Genomic DNA, 17,337 nt, shown 5'->3' with positions numbered 1-17,337 from the left:
TTAGACCACAAACATATAACACCCAATATACACCAAATCATCAACAACGTCTGGGAAACAGAAAAGGTACCAGAAGAATGGAATTCAACGCTAATCACCCCCTCAACAAGAAAAGAGACAAAAGAGATCTTAATAACGACAAAGGAATTTTGCTGCTGCCTGTGCGATACAAAATTCTATCAAAAGCACTGTCAAATCGGTTAGAGCCTCAAATAGATCCCCAGACAGGAGAATACTGAAGAGGGTTCAGAAAGGGGAGATGATGCAGTGGACAGGTCTGGTGCCTGAGAGCAATATTAACAACAAGAAAGTCCAGGAAGATTACAATAACATTTGTCAACTTCTAATAGGCCTACGACTCCATAGACAGAGAAACAGTCTTCAACACACTGGACGAAATGAAAGTGGACAACTAGAGCAGAAAGCTAATCCAGGAAACATTAACAAATGCAGTACCCAAAGTGAAGTTTATGGGAGAGATCTCAGAATCATTCGAAAGAGCCATGCGAGAGGCGTTCAATGAATTCGAAAGTAAAGTTCTATGTACTTACTTACCAGAAAATCCTAAGAAATTTTGGTCTTATGTCAAAGCGGTAGATGGATCAAAACAAAATGTCCAGACACTCTGTGACCAAAATGGTACTGAAACAGAGGATGAGAGACTAAAGGCCGAAATACTAAATGTCTTTTTCCAAAGCTGTTTCACAGAGGAAGACTGCACTGTAGTTCCTTCTCTAGATTGTCGCACAGATGACAAAATGCTAGATATCGAAATAGACGACAGAGGGATAGAGAAACATTTAAAATCGCTCAAAAGAGGAAAGGCCGCTGGACCTGATGGGATACCAGTTCGATTTTACGCAGAGTACGCGAAGGAACTTGCCCCCCTTCTTGCAGCGGTGAACCGTAGGTCTCTAGAAGAGCGTAGCGTTCCAAAGGATTGGAAAAGGACACAGGTCATCCCCGTTTTCAAGAAGGGACGTCGAACAGATGTGCAGAAGTATAGACCTATATCTCTAACGTCGATCAGTTGTAGAATTTTGGAACACGAATTATGTTCGAGTATAATGACGTTTCTGGAAACTAGAAATCTACTCTGTAGGAATCAGCATGGGTTTCGAAAAAGACGATCGTGTGAAACCCAGCTCGCGCTATTCGTCCACGAGACTCAGAGGGCCATAGACACGGGTTCCCAGGAAGATGCCGTGTTTCTTGACATCCGCAAGGCGTTCGATACAGTTCCCCACAGTAGTTTAAAGAACAAAGTAAGAGCATATGGACTATCAGACCAATTGTGTGATTGGATTGAAGAGTTCCTAGATAACAGAACGCAGCATGTCATTCTCAATGGAGAGAAGTCTTCCGAAGTAAGAGTGATTTCAAGTGTGCCGCAGGGGAGTGTCGTAGGACCGTTGCTATTCACAATATACATAAATGACCTTGTGGATGACATCGGAAGTTCACTGAGGCTTTTTGCGGATGATGCTGTGGTATATCGAGTGGTTGTAACAATGGAAAATTGTACTGAAATGAAGGAGGATCTGCAGCGAATGGACGCATGGTGCAGGGAGTGGCAATTGAATCTCAATGTAGACAAGTGTAATGTGCTGCGAATACATAGAAAGAAAGATCCCATATCATTTAGCTACAATATAGCAGGTCAGCAACTGGAAGCAGCTAATTCCATAAATTATTTGGGAGTAGTGGACTCTGACCACAATCTATTGGTTATGAACTGTAGATTAAAACAGAAGAAACTGCAAAAAGGTGGGAATTTAAGGAGATGGGACCTGGATAAACTGAAAGAACCAATGGTTGTAGAGTTTCAGGGAGAGCATAAGGGAACAATTGACAGGAATGGGGGAAAGAAGTACAGTAGAAGAAGAATGGGTAGCTCTGAGGAATGAAGTAGTGAAGGCAGCAGAGGATCAAGTAGGTAAAAAGACGAGGGCTAGTAGAAATCCTTGGGTAACAAGAAATATTGAATTTAATTAATGAAAGGAGAAAATATAAAAATGCAGTAAATGAAGCAGGCAAAAAGGAATACAAACGTCTCAAAAATGAGATTGACAGGAAGTGCAAAATGGCTAAGCAGGGATGGCTAGAGGACAAATGTAAGGATGTAGAGGCTTATCTCACTAGGGTAAGATAGATACTGCCTACAGGTAAATTAAAGAGACCTTTGGAGAAAAGAGAACCACTGGCATGAATATCAAGAGCTCAGATGGAAACCCAGTTCTAAGCAAAGAAAGGAAAGCACAAAGGTGGAAAGAGTATATAGAGGGTCTATACAAGGGCGATGTACTTGAGGACTATATTATGGAAATGGAAGAGGATGTAGATGAAGATGAAATGGGAGATACGATACTGCGTGAAGAGTTTGACAGAGCACTGAAACACCTGAGTCGAAACAAGGCCCCGGGTGTAGACAACATTCCATTGGAACTACTGACGGCCTTGGGAGAGCCAGTCCTGACAAAACTCTACCATCTGGTGAGAAAGATATATGAGACAGGCGAAATACCCTCAGACTTCAAGAAGAATATAATAATCCCAATCCCAAAGAAAGCAGGTGTTGATAGATGTGAAAATTACCGAACTATCAGTTTAATAAGTCACAGCTGCAAAATACTAACACGAATTCTTTACAGACGAATGGAAAAACTGGTAGAAGCCGACCTCGGGGAAGATCAGTTTGGATTCCGTAGAAATATTGAAACACGTGAGGCAATACTGACCTTGCGACTTATCTTAGAAGAAAGATTAAGAAAAGGTAAACCTACGTTTCTAGCATTTGTAGACTTAGAGAAAGCTTTTGACAATGTTGACTGGAATACTCTCTTTCAAATTCTAAAGGTAGCAGGGGTGAAATACAGGGAGCGAAAGGCTATTTACAATTTGTACAGAAACCAGATGGCAGTTATAAGAGTCGAGGGGCATGAAAGGGATGCGGTGGTTGGGAAGGGAGTGAGACAGGGTTGTAGCCTCTCCCCCATGTTATTCAATCTGTATATTGAGCAAGCAATAAAGGAAACAAAAGAAAAATTCGGAGAAGGTATTAAAATCCATGGAGAAGAAATAAAAAGTTTGAGGTTCGCCGATGACATTGTAATTCTGTCAGAGACAGCAAAGGACTTGGAAGAACAGTTGAACGGAATGGACAGTGTCTTGAAAGGAGGGTATAAGATGAACATCAACAAAAGCAAAACGAGGATAATGGAATGTAGTCGAATTAAGTCGGGTGATGCTGAGGGAATTAGATTAGGAAATGAGACACTTAAAGTAGTAAAGGAGTTTTGCTATTTGGGGAGCAAAATAACTGCTGATGGTCGAAGTAGAGAAGATATAAAATGTAGACTGGAAATGGCAAGGAAAGCGTTTCTGAAGAAGAGGAATTTGTTAACATCGAGTATAGATTTAAATGTCAGGAAGCCGTTTCAGAAAGTATTTGTATGGAGTGTAGCCATGTATGGAAGTGAAACATGGACGATAAATAGTTTGGACAAGAAGAGAATAGAAGCTTTCGAAATGTGGTGCTACAGAAGAATGTTGAAGATTAGATGGGTAGATCACATAACTAATGATGAAGTATTGAACAGAATTGAGGAGAAGAGGAGTCTGTGGCACAACTTGACAAAAAGAAGGGATCGGTTAGTAGGACATGTTCTGAGGCATCAAGGGATCACAAATTTAGCATTGGAGGGTAGCGTGGAGGGTAAAAATCGTAGAGGGAGACCAAGAGATGAATACACTAAGCAGATTCAGAAGGATGTAGGCTGCAGTAAGTACTGGGAGATGAAGAAGCTTGCACAGGATAGGGTAGCATGGAGAGCTGCATCAAACCAGTCTCAGGACTGAAGACCACAGCAACAACATCTGGGAGTACGCATTAGGAGTGATTTAAAATGGAATGATCATATAATGTTGATCGTCGGTAAAGCAGATGCCAGACTGAGATTCATTGGAAGAATCCTAAGGAAATGCAATCCGGAAACAAAGGAAGTAGGTTACAGTACACTTGTTCGCCCGCTGCTTGAATACAGCTCACCGGTGTGGGATCCGTACCAGAAAGGGTTGATAGAAGAGATACAGAAGATCCATCGGAGAGCAGCGCGCTTCATTACAGGATCATTTAGTAATCGCGAAAGCGTTACGGAGATGACAGATAAACTCCAGTGGAAGACTCTGCAGGAGAGACGCTCAGTAGCTCGGTACGGGCTTTTGTTGAAGTTTCGAGAACATACCTTAACCGAGGAGTCAAGCAGTATATTGCTCCCTCATACGTATATCTCGCGAAGAGACCATGAGGATAAAATCAGAGAGATTAGAGCCCACACAGAGGCATACCGACAATCCTTCTTTCCACGAACAATACGAGACTGGAATAGAAGGGAGAACCGATAGAGGTACTCAAGGTGCCCTCCGCCACACACCGTCAGGTGGCTTGCGGAGTATGGATGTAGATGTAGATGAAATCAAGGTAGGAGTGAGGCAGGGAGATAGCCTGTCATACAGTCTGTTTAACTCGGTTTTGGAGAAAATAATCAGGACAGGGTACAAAGGAGTCAATGGGGTAAAGGTGGGGAGAGACCATCAACATAAAATATATGGTCTTTGCTGATGATATAGTCATAATAAAAAATAACAGAAAACAAGCCAAGGAGGCTCTTGAAATAATTACACGAAATCTCAACCAAAACAGAACTACAAATCTCACACGAAAAAAACACAGCACATGCACACAAAATACACAGACAGACACCCATTGGTAACAAACTACGGAAAGATAACACAAGCAGAAAGTTGCACATACCTAAGAGATATTATGCAGAAAACAGGACTGAACTCGACATCCAAAGAAGAAAGGACCACAAAATTGCAAAAAGCATGCAAAACATTGTAACAAAAGAAGTGCACAGATCAACGAGAGCATTATGACCACCTATCTCATATCCAGTACGTCCACCTCTGGCACGGATAACAGCAGGGACGCCTAGGGGCATGGAAGCAACGGGGCCTTGGGAGGTCGCTGGAAGCAGATGGCATCACATCTGCACACATAGATCACCTAACTCCTGTAAATTCCGCGGAGGGGGGCAATGAGCTCTGACGCCATGTTCAATCACATCCCAGATGTGTTCGATCGGATTCAGATCTGGCTAGTAGAGGGGCCATTACATCAGTTGGAACTTGCCACTGTGTTCCTCGAACAAGCTTGTTTTAACCGCCATCTTATGTTCTCCATAGCTGATTTGTTTTGTGTAAAAGCTTTAAAGATACCGTTGTGAAGACTGTGAACAATGGTGAAGTCCAAAAGAATCATGGAAATAGCGATGCCTCAACACATCATGTATTCTGGTTCATTCATCAGTAAAATACGAAATTAAGCCAAATTTCAATAATTTCAATGAAGAACGCATATTTGAGAGTTGCTGCATAGAACTTAAGGACTATAACATGCTGATATTCAGCATATATCGTACCCCTGGTTACTCAATCTCCTGCAGTTTTCTGTTCAAACTTGAAAATTTACTCCAACAACTCAAAACTGAAAAGTTATGTGAAAAATTGTTGTTTGTGTTGATTGTAATATAGATGTGAGAAAAAAATTACAAATTTTCCTTTAAGACGAAGGAGCTGATGTCCACACATGGCTTTATTCTAAATTTTCTAGAAATGACAAGGGTAACAGCTTTGTGGGCATCCTGCATAGATAACATTGCTAGTAGCTTAAACTACAGAGTAACAGAAAAATGTGCAGTAAGCTTCTGGATCTCAGGCCACAGTGCTCTATTAGTACCATTACCCTGTGTTAGCCCAAAGCACACAAATAAGAAAATCAGAAATTTTAGACAAGAAAATATAGAAATGTTCGTCAATAAAATCAGCCTCATCTCATGTCCATTTACTGCTAAGTCCTCAGTAAATGAAAATTTAAATAACTTTCTTTAGGCCTTCTTGATGGAGTTCAATGAATGCTTTCCTTTCATAACTATAAAAACTGACACCTAAGAAGGGTTCATGGATAATAAGGGGTATTCAGATTTCAAGAGTGAGGAAAAGAGAACTTCATATGAAGGCGAAAGTCAATCGAGACCCAGAATTCTTAAGTTATGTAAGGCAGTATAAGAAAATCTTTGATAAAGTTGTCAGACAAGCCAAAAAAATTGGCGAATAATAATTACGTTTCAAACGCTCAAAATAAGTCTAAAGCAATAGGGACCATTGTAAAGAATGAAATAGGTATCAAAAAGGCAGGCAACGGAAACTTGAACTGGTGGTTAAAGGTGAGACTGTTTAGGGCCCTACACAAATCTGTGAAGCGTTTAACAGCCGCTTCATAAATCCATGTAAAACTGATGAACTTTAATCGCCAAAGGTGTACCCTGTTTCCAGTTTATGTAACCCCACTAAATTTAAATTCACCCATATATCCTACTCTGAAGTAGCTGATACCATAAAGTCCTTGAAGAATTTAAATTCTGTAGGCTGGGATGAATTTCCTACAAAAATAATAAAGGTAGTCATTCATAGTATTGCACATCCTCTGTCCCTTACAATGAATCAATCTTTCGAGGAAGGATATTTTCCTGATAGACTGAAGTATGCTGAAATACGACCCTTTTACAAAAAGGCAGACACAATGAAGTGAGTAATTACATACCAATCTCATTGTTATCAATATTCTCCAAAATATTTGAAAGAGAGGCATGTAACGAGATAGATAACTATAGTAATCTGCATAATAGTATCCATAACAATCAGCATGGTTTCCAAAGAGGACACTGCACTGTGCAAGCCATTAATGAACTTATTACAAAAATTAGTTGTAGTCTAGATAAAAATATGAATGTATCGGGCATCTTTTGTCACCTAAGTAAAGCCTTTGACATAGTAGATCAAAAACCACTATTTCGCAAGCTACAAGCATATGGTTTTAGTGAAAATTCACTGAGATGGGTGTCATCTTACCTATTAAGCAGGAAACAGAGAATAGTAATAGAATAAACTGGTAAGAGATACTTCTCAAGTTGGAAAAAGACAGGACAAGGTATGCCACAAGGTTCTATCCTTGGGCCAATATTGTTCTTGTATTATATAAATGACCTGCCAACTAACATAAATTCAGATGCTATTCTTTATGCGGATGACTCTACAGAAATAGTCTGTTGCAAAAAAAGTGAAAATTTAATTCGTCATCTTCAGCATTCTCTGGTTCAAATTGAGGCCTGGGTGAGAAATAATGGTCTGAAATTAAATCTAACAAAGACACAAATCATTCACTTTACCACAAAATAAGCTGTACAGGATATACTAGAAATAACATATGAGGACAATCACCTTGCCACCACAAACTGTACCAAATTTCTAGGTGTAATGCTCAACAAGATTTTATCATGAACATACCATGTACATGCCATATGTCACCGTCTAAATAGTCTAATATTGGCAATGAATGTTATAAGCAGCAAAATAGAAACACCAGTCAAAAAAGTTGTAAATCATGCATGTTTTGTATCTGTGATTAGATACAGTATAATTTTTTGGGGATCAGAGAAAGCAAACTTACCGATAATATTTAGGCTACAGAAAGAAATCATTAGAGCCATGGCAGGTGCAGAAAAAAGACAATCGTGCAGACCTCTGTTCAAGGTCCCTGATCTTATGACTGTTCCTGGCCTCTATATCTACGAGACAATTAAGTGTTTTAAACAAAACCCTCATCTTTTTGAAGATAACCTGTTTAATCATGATTATAAAACAAGAAACAAATGCCAGTATAAGTTACCAACTCATGGGTATAAAACTGCTGGAGAAGACAACTTACTGTATGGGTATGAGGCTGGGAAATAAAGTCTGTGAAAAATTTAAAAATTATGAACCAGAAGAATTTGGACATCATTTAAAAAAACCTAGCAAGTAAATATTATTACAGTGTAGAAGAATTTATGACTGACTGTCACACATAACTCTGCCTTATGTTACATTTTATTCTGTCATGCTAAAAAAGTACTTTCAGTAAATACTTATTCTTAATTTTGCTTTATTTTCAACATGATTATTTTAAATCATTTTGTGGTACTTATAATTACAAAATATCTGGAATTATTCTGTATACTTACAATTAGAAAGTAGCTTTAAACTGACGAGTCACCTATGTGCCAATCATCTGATTGTATATGACATGTTATGTGACAATAAAGTTTCTGTTCTATTCTATTCTATTCATCACAAGAAAACCGCCACGACACAAGACCAAAGATGATCGTAGTAATCATCTAAAGAACCTTTAATATCTGTATAACCATGTGTTAAATGTTTTTGTAATGCCAATACAGCCTCATGATAAGGTATTATCTCGAAACATGTCGCTAAATAAATAATTTAGTTGTCAACAAATTTTGTGACTGGTAGCGGTATTTGAAACGTTTACATACTATTGAAGCAGTTACGCTCAATTAATAGCCAATATGGTTTCAAATTATATTAGTTCCTAACCACCCTGTACCAGGAAAAAGAGGCTGCATAACGAGTTCCTTTCGCAGACACGAAGTAATACACAATCTCTAATCAGTCATTGAGCGTTAAGAAGTGTGAATATGTAGCCAATTTTCATTGATGTGGATACATGGCTACTTTTCATTGGTGTGGAAGCGTAGAAAGAATTTATAAAGAGCACAGAAAGAATTTATAAATTCTTACCTTTTCTTGAAGTAAGTGAAGATAAAATAAAGAGATACATAGGTGAGAAATGTAGATCCAGAAACACAGAAATGCATATATGTTTGTAAAATATTTACAGTCTGAGTTTTGTAAATCAGCAGATATCTGGTAGAAAACTGAATTTTACTTCACAGATCTGCGAAACAGACGAAGGGTGGGATGCTATAAAACAATCTATATAAAAGTTTTTGTGAATGAGTGAGTTAGCGAGTACCAAATTATCTAACATAAACAGTCGTATCTTTTGACTGACAGAAGCTTAAATTTTTTTCACCGCCAACGATCATAGCCGTTAGTGTTTGGCATACATTTCAACTTACAACTTCTGTTCTCGAAAAAAAATGGGTCTTAACAGATAGTCAAATGGTTCAAATGGCTCTGAGCACTATGGGACTCAACTGCTGTGGTCATAAGTCCCCTAGAACTTAGAACTACTTAAACCTAACTAACCTAAGGACAGCACACAACACCCAGCCATCACGAGGCAGAGAAAATCCCTGACCCCGCCGGGAATCGAACCCGGGAACAGATAGTCCTATCTTTTGATTGCAGTGACTTAGAAACTTAAATTTTTTACACCGCTAAGACTGTAGATCTTAGGATTTGACATAAATTTCAACGGGCGAACAGGTAGGCAGACGGACAACAAATGACAAAAAATATTTTTTTCGTGTGATATCATTACAAATTACCAATTTTCGGCGTTTTCCTTGATGAGTACTGTGAAACTTTGCTTGCTGCCAAATTTCATGATTCTATGTCAACGTGATGTACCCTATAGGTTTAGTGAATCTGCGAGTATCAACTGAGTACCGACTGAGGTACAGAACCTTGCAAAATTATAACAAGAGCTATATTTCTGTACTAAGACACAAACCACAATAATGTACTTACAGGAATGATGTGGCCTACCTCAAATGACTATAAACGAAGTAATCTGCAAATACCAGAATTATAAAAGGTGCAGTAGTAGGAGATAAGACTCTGATACACAATGGTAGCAGAGAAAGCTGGGATAGTCTCCTGATAAGTGCAGCCAAGGTATGACACGAGGGGAACAGCCAATTGAAAACAAGATAAGGTACATTTACATCGGTACAAAAGAGGCGAAGCACACCTTGATGTGATATGTTTGGAAGAAATTATCCAATATTTTAAAATCAATTGACAAATACATAAGCTATAACTGATATGAGCTAGTGTATGACCAACAGTTACTTGACACAAATGGGGTAACAGGACGTGCAATACCCTGAGAACGTGTTGAACCAAAAGTAAAAACTTTAACTGCATCGGAAAGCAGGTGCGTGTAATAAAGAAACAATAGCTGTCACCAGGAACCGAGTCGACATAGCCGGAAATCTTCAGTTACCAGACCCCAATTTAGAGCAGATTATTGTAAAATTTATTTTTAACAGGGAGAAAGTCTTTTTGCCATGTCACATAAAATCTGTGGTAGAATTATCATGCGAAGATGCAGAGCATAGTGAAAGATGTTGTCATTCTACAAAAGTTAGACTATGTACAGTTTAAAAAACGCATACGCAGGCAAAACCGCATGCAAAAGAAGGCATATTCAGAGGGGACTTGAAAAAATTCTACGAGCCACACACCCGTCCAGCATGACTAGATGACTGCGTGACGTATTTGTTGTTAGTCGATAATACCAAATATTTCAGCATACCTAAACAAGGCGAAATCGATCTCTTTCGTGCCTCAGCGAAGCGTAAATATGAGGGAACATCCACAGCCACAAAAATAGTAGACTGGCCTCTGGATCTATATTTATAATCTACAGATCGTTATTAAATGAGTGGCAGAAGGCATTTTTCATTGTTATTATTTATACCGATTTCTTGCATTCCATTCGCCGAGAGAGCGTGTGAAGAATAATTACTTATAAACCTCCGTGCGAGCTATTATTAGTCTTATTTGTTATCACGATCTATATGGGAATTTTTTGGTTGGTGGGAGGGAGGGGGAGTGAAGAATGTTCGCGCGCCTTACTCTGAAGCCAGATTTCCGAAGTTTTTAAGAGGGTTTCTGCAAAATACTTGGTTATATTTTTCTAGTGTCCACTCATTGAGATGTTCCAGCATTTCTCTTACAATTCCCCGCGGTGCTATAAAGCCTATTAACTTCCATGCCAGACTTCCTTGTACGTATTCGATGTCCCCTGTTTTGTCACTCTGGATACGGATCACACAATATTCTAATATAAGTGCTATAAATGTTTTATGAGAGAAATTTTTCATAGACATATTGTGGTTTCCCAGTCTGCTATTAACAAACAGAAGTCAGTCATTCATTTTACCTGCAACTGAGAGCCTGTCACACTTCCAGTGCGTACATTCATGTACTGTCACTCCCAGGTATTTGTACAACACAACACTAGTGAGTTGTTAAATGTGTTGTCAGAAAGTAGTATATTTTTAATTATCGTGAAGTTCAGAACTTTATATTTATCTACATTAAGAACAAAGTGAAAGTAACTGGACTTCGCTGGTGTTTGGTCTAGATCTGACAGGTTCTTATCACAAATCTTATCGGATAATACTTCCTCATAGACAATCCGTGAGAGTAATAAGATCGCAACCAATCAGCAAATCATTAACACACAGAGTGATTCATTTATGTTGTTAATCTCCGATATTTCCGGGACCGTTTTAAGATATCGTAATTCTGTTTTAACCCAGATGAATTATGAGAAGGTTCTCGTCAAACGACTTATATCCTCTTTCCATAGCTGTATCAGTTACAGAGATATGGGAACCAACTTCGCTTTTTCAAATGGAATTAAAGCAATTTCTTCCACCAATGTGGTAGTTCTAAAAGAGGCCAATTTAACGGCATTTCACTAATAAAAATCCGATTAGCAGTTTCGGAGTAATTATGACGTTTAGAAATTAGCATTTATATGTTTTGGACGTGAAAAAGATCAATGTCTTGTGCGGAAGTCGCGATTTCATGCTCAATAAGGAAATGCGTCACGTCGGATAAGGCGGGGACCAAGGAATAAGGCGGAAGAAGTGTGCTGCACGGCGGCGATACCAAAGGGGCACAGAGGAAATGTAATTTTCATTCTGTCTGTGTCCTCCCTGTGGTCGACTGCTTGTTAGTTCGAAAAAATAAAACAGAAAATCGATGTGTTACTTCTTTACGGAGAATGTAGAAAGAGCAGGAAGAGAAAAAAATGAGTTGTACACACAAAGGTATCTCACTGAAAAAAAAAAGGGTATATGGCAGACGCTCTATCCATCTGAGCCACCGAGGACACAGAGGAGAGTGCGACTGCAGGGACTTATCTCTGGCACGCCTCCCGTGAGACCCACATTCCCAACTTATTGTCCCGCACTATATTCATAGTGCCCCTGCCCATTATACTCATTACTCGCGGCTTTTTGCCGATTCTCGTAAGAGTTCGGGCACTGTTGGTGCATCCGCACAGAAGAAGATGGTCAAATGGCCGGTGTACCTTAACTATATATATATATATATATATATATATATATATATATATATATATATATATATATATATATATATATATGGTATCTGTTCTTTCGGACATGTTCGAATGGGCAGGGGCACTATGAATACAGTGCGGGACAATAAGATCCTGGGTTCGAGTCCCGGTCGGGGCACACATTTTCAACTGCCCCCGTTGACTTATATCAACGCCTGTATGCAGCTAGGGGTATTCACTTCATTGTAAAAAAAAAAAAAAGTTATTGGAGCCACACTGGAATATTACGCAGCGAGTAAGGAACAAGACTACAACGAACGGATCGAATGAAATGCATGTTCTGACAGCTGTTGCTCATAATACACGTTAGGTCCTCAGAGATAGCGAGTGCCTCTGAAATAAGCCAAGCAGCATTGTTCGGAATTCGCGTGCAAACAGTTTCCATTCGTATACTGTGTCATTTCAGCAGCAGATCAAGCAGCGTGACGAAAGCAGTTCTGTCGCTCAATTCTAACGCTACACTGTGTGATCAAAAGTATCCAGACACCTGGCTGAAAATGACTTACAAGTTCGTGGCGCCATCCATCGGTAGTGCTGGAATTCAAATATGGTATTGGCCCACCCTTAGCCTTGATGACAGCTTCCACTTTCGCAGGCATACGTTCATTGAGGTACTGGAAGGTGCTGCACTGAGCAGAGGTATCGATGTCGGTCGATGAGGCCTGGCACGAAGTCGGCGTTCCAAAACATCCCAAAGGTGTTCTATATGGTCCAGGTCAGGCCTCTGTGCACGCCAGTCCATTACAGGGATGTTATTGTCATGTAACCACGCCGCCACAGGCCGTGTATTATGAACAGGTGCTCGATCGTATTGAAAGATGCAATCGCCATCCCCTAATTGCTCTTCAACAGTGGGAAGCAAGAAGGTGCTTAAAACATCAATGTAGGCCTGTGCTGTGATAGTGCTACGCAAAACAATAAAGGGTGCAAGCCCCCTCCATAAAAAACACGACCACACCATAACACCACCGGCTCAGACTTTTACTGTTGGCATTACACACGCTGGCAGATGACGTTCAACGGGCATTCGCCACACCCACACCCTGCCATCGGATCACCACATTGTGTACCGTGATTCGTCACTCCACGCAACGTTTTTCCACTGTTCAATCGTCCAATGTTTACACCAAGCGAGGCGTCGTTTGGCATTTACCGGCGTGATGTATGGCTTATTAGCACCCGCTCGACCATGAAATCCAAGTTGTCTCACTTCCCGCCTAACTGTCATAGTACTTGCAGTGGATGCTGATGCAATTTCGAATTCCTGTGTGGTGGCCTGGATAGATGTCTGCCTATTACACATTACGACCCTCTTCAACTGTCAGCAGTCTCTGTCAGTCAACAGACGAGCTCGGCCTGTACACTTTTATGCTGTGCGTGTCCCTCCACGTTTCCACTTATCACATCGGGAACAGTGAACCTAGGGGTGTTTAGGAGGGAAAGCTCGGGTACAAACGTATCACACAAGCGACACACAACCACCTGACCACGTTCGAAGTCCATGAGTTCCGCGGAGTGCCCCATTCTGCTCTCTCAAGATGTCTAACGACTACTGAGGTTGCTGATATGGAGTACCTGGCAGTAGGTGGCAGTACAATGCACCTAACATGAAAAACGTATGTTTTTTGGGGTGTCCGGATACTTCTGATCACATAGTGTATATGAGGAAAATAGGTTCTTTCTTCAAAGAGTTCTCTTTACCGATGAAGCTACCAGTACAAACCGTGTAAATATGAATGCAAGAAATATGCATTATTGGTTCGCTGTGAATCTGCACTTGCCGAAGCAGGTTGAACATCAGAGGCAATGGAGTGAGAATGTTTGCTGCTGTACTACTAGAAACTTCATAACTAGTCCTCACTTCCTTGAAGAAACCTTAATGAGCAAAAGATATGCACAGTTATGGAAATGCTCCCCGATCACGTAGACGAAGTACCACTTGAAATACTTTGATGCATATGGTATCAGCACGATGGCTATACAGCTCACTACTAGCACCTGGCTAGGAAAGCGCCCGCTCAGATCTTTCCTGGTCGCTGGACAGGACTTGAAGGAGTTATGAGCTGACCTGTACATTCGCCTGATTTAACGCCGTTGGACATTTCTTCAGGGGAAACTCAAAAGTGTAAGTCTATGCACAAGTTCCGATGATGCAAGAGATTCTAAAACTTCGCATTGTTGCAGCATGTGCAATGATGTCGAAGCAATCTCTTCAGTTTGTCCAAGAGTCCTTGCACCAGCGATTGCAAATATGTATTGCAATAGATGGTCGGCATTTCGAACACTTTTTGAAAAAAAAGGGCATTTTAAGGCAGTATTTATGAATATATTCTTTTGTAACTTCCTTTCTGTTGCTGACGTAATTTTGCAGTGTAAGAGTGTATCTCGACATCAAACACATTACGCAAAGATATTTTTTAACATTGCTTATACCTCAGTTCCCTGTTTCATAAAGTCATTCAATTTTTGATATACATCTTTCTTTGAAGCTACAGGCAGAAACAAGAGCAGAACTGCAGTAATGGTTCAAAGCCTGTTTCAGCTAAGTTTGCATTGTTCCCAGATTTCTGATGATGTCATCATGCACTGTTGCCAGATCTCCTGTCACAGCCCCTCCTCCTCTCCCCCCTCTGTCCAACATTGTTCTCGGCCAAAAGAGTGGCTAAAAAATGGCGGGAAATTAAAAAATGACGGGAAATTGAAAATTATGATTCGAAAATTTCAAAAACTTGCCTCCTGTTGGATGGGTACGTCACCATGGCCTGCATTGTTGCCAGATTTCCTGTGACATACGTCAAAGTCACTTGTCTGGTTTAAAAAATGGTTGGACATTAAAAAAGTGGTTTCCTATTACCTGGACATATGAGCACATCCTCTGTATTTGCCAAACCTCCTGTGACTCATGACAAGGTCAGTTGGGGTGGCTTAAAAATGGCGGGAAAAAAACAGGCAGGTAGAGCGTTGTCGTCTTGGTTGGGTAGGAGGGGGGCACGTCGACAACTCTAATGAACTTCTGCCTCTCGATATTTCAAAGACACAAAACCACCATTTCAGTGTCACTATTGTCAAAATTATACACACTGGATTTTAACGTGAATGACCATAGAATGTGGCCCTGTGAGGCAAAACTGAAGACGACACATTGCTTTTTTTTACTCCAAAACAAGTCCTCATATTATTTCTGACACAAGTAAGTAAAATTATTAAAGTTCAAATGATGGTTCAAATGGCTCTGAGCACTATGGGACTTAACTTCTGAGGTCATAAGTCCCCTAGAACTTTTAAACCTAACTAACCTAAGGACATCACACACATCCATGCCTGAAGCAGGATTCGAACCTGCGACCGTAGCGGTCGCGCGGTTCCAGACTGTAGCGCCTAGAACCGCTCAGCCATCCCGGCCGGCATTAAAGGTCATCAAGGGATCTTGTCTACTTGAGTAATGGAAAAAATTCAACATTGTGACAGATTTATTCACAGAAACATGAGTTAAATGGAACATAGGTCAACATAGCACAATGATTATATTCTACCTCGTGTTTGTAAAGTAAAGTGCTCTGATAGACAATTGACGAATTGAATTATGGATAGTGAATTGACTTTAATTGTGACTTTAAAAATGGATAACGCAATCTGACTGTCATTAATATGAATGAGAGTGATTGTGGACTGAAGCCTATATCAAGCCACCAAAATGCACTTAAATCTGACAACTGCTGCTGTCGTGTGCACACACTAAAGTGAGAGAAATTCACTCTAAAAATTCCTAGTGCTGATGCTGCGAAATGCTCACCATATGCATACAGAAAACTCGAGATGAAAAAGCTCAGTAGGCCTTCGTGTCGAGTCAGATGGCAGACCTCCGTCTACTTCTCTCATTCAGATCCACCTTCGCACTCAGACTCCAAGTACAAAACCAAATCTCCTCCACACTCTTCTGCGGCTTGTGACTAAATCCCTGCTACTCATACTACACGCACGCCCATGGAAAGCTCCAAGTGGAGTGCACCAAAAAGCTAAAACCAATAACTGAGCACTCGGAGAGCACTCCCGTGCCAATTGCGCATCACTTGACATGCTGTCCAGACCCTTCCCATAAGACAGGAAAGAACTGCTCCTTCAGTCCCACCACATCTCGAGGCATCAGACAGGTGTCCACTATGACGATTTCTGAGATCATGATCTGCGTTCCAGTCAACAAACAGTTATTTTGCGTGTGTGGGAACCCCCTTGGTCCGGTGCATCTACGCGAGTCAATAAAAACGCCACAACATTCTCGGCCAACCATCGTCTCGCCTCCAGCTGTGTTCTCACGAAATGTTTTCGCCAGACTAGCTGATACCAATCCTACAGGAAGCATCTCAGGAAACAATATGAGGAGCCCCGCCAAAATGGCGGTATGTGATTTGCCTTGACCGGTAACAATTGTTGCTCTCTCCTTACAATGCAACTCGGTGAAAGAAGTTGTAAAAACTGTTTTTTCTCTGGCTTCAGAGACAATATCCCAAGGCCCTACGTTGGGCTCTCCAGTTCTTGTGGCCAGGGACCACCTGGGGCTCAGGCTGATTCCTCTGTGGTGGCACTGGCCTGGGTCCACTTCACTTTCTCTATACCAGTAGCCTGTCGTATGCTCTGAGATGGCACCATTAAGCCTCACCTGCTACAGCCATGGCTGTCCAACCAAAAGAAGCGCTTGTCTCCTCCACCTCGAATAACTTTATGAATCTAGCTACTACTGGATTCAGCATTACAACCACTGTCTCTCTAAAAGTCTCATTGACCATAAAGCATGTAACTATAAGTCCAGTTGAGTAAATAAAGAAGAAGTAAATGGATTAAAAGGATTTACCGTCTTTCACACTCATTCACTCGCAATAAATTTTTGCGCATAACTTGTTCCACTTAAATCAGGATAGTGGTGGACACACAAGCAAAAATTTGAACTATAAACGACTGATAGCACGCTAATCCCTCTGAACCAAATAACAAGGGCAGGAGACAACTTTTTCAACCAAAAACATGAAACAAAATGAACAAACAATCAAAACACAAACATTCTCACGGACCCCAAGAGCTATCAATGTATG

This window comes from Schistocerca nitens, chromosome 3 (assembly GCF_023898315.1).
Source record: "Schistocerca nitens isolate TAMUIC-IGC-003100 chromosome 3, iqSchNite1.1, whole genome shotgun sequence".
Taxonomy (NCBI): Eukaryota; Metazoa; Arthropoda; class Insecta; order Orthoptera; family Acrididae; genus Schistocerca; species Schistocerca nitens.
The sequence above is the reverse complement of the archived record's forward strand: the minus strand, read 5'-3'. Positions refer to the sequence as shown.